The following is a 211-nucleotide window of genomic DNA, read 5'->3' as shown; positions in this document are numbered from 1 at the left end:
AAAATAAAAGGATGTCTGTCTACTCTTGTGCCAGCCAAGAAGAAAGAGCCCCCTCTTGTTATTCACTCGTAAAGCTCCAAACTTCCTCACATCACAACCAGTAACCAAACTTAACCCCAAGTGCCCCTCGTGCACGCACTAATGCTGCAGAGCGCCGCAAGCTGCCCTCAGTCCAGCATTCCTCCTCGGAGATTTCTATGCGAGACACAAC

The sequence above is a fragment of the Cyclopterus lumpus genome, chromosome 11 (assembly GCF_009769545.1).
Source record: "Cyclopterus lumpus isolate fCycLum1 chromosome 11, fCycLum1.pri, whole genome shotgun sequence".
Taxonomy (NCBI): Eukaryota; Metazoa; Chordata; class Actinopteri; order Perciformes; family Cyclopteridae; genus Cyclopterus; species Cyclopterus lumpus.
Note: the sequence above shows the minus strand (reverse complement) of the source record.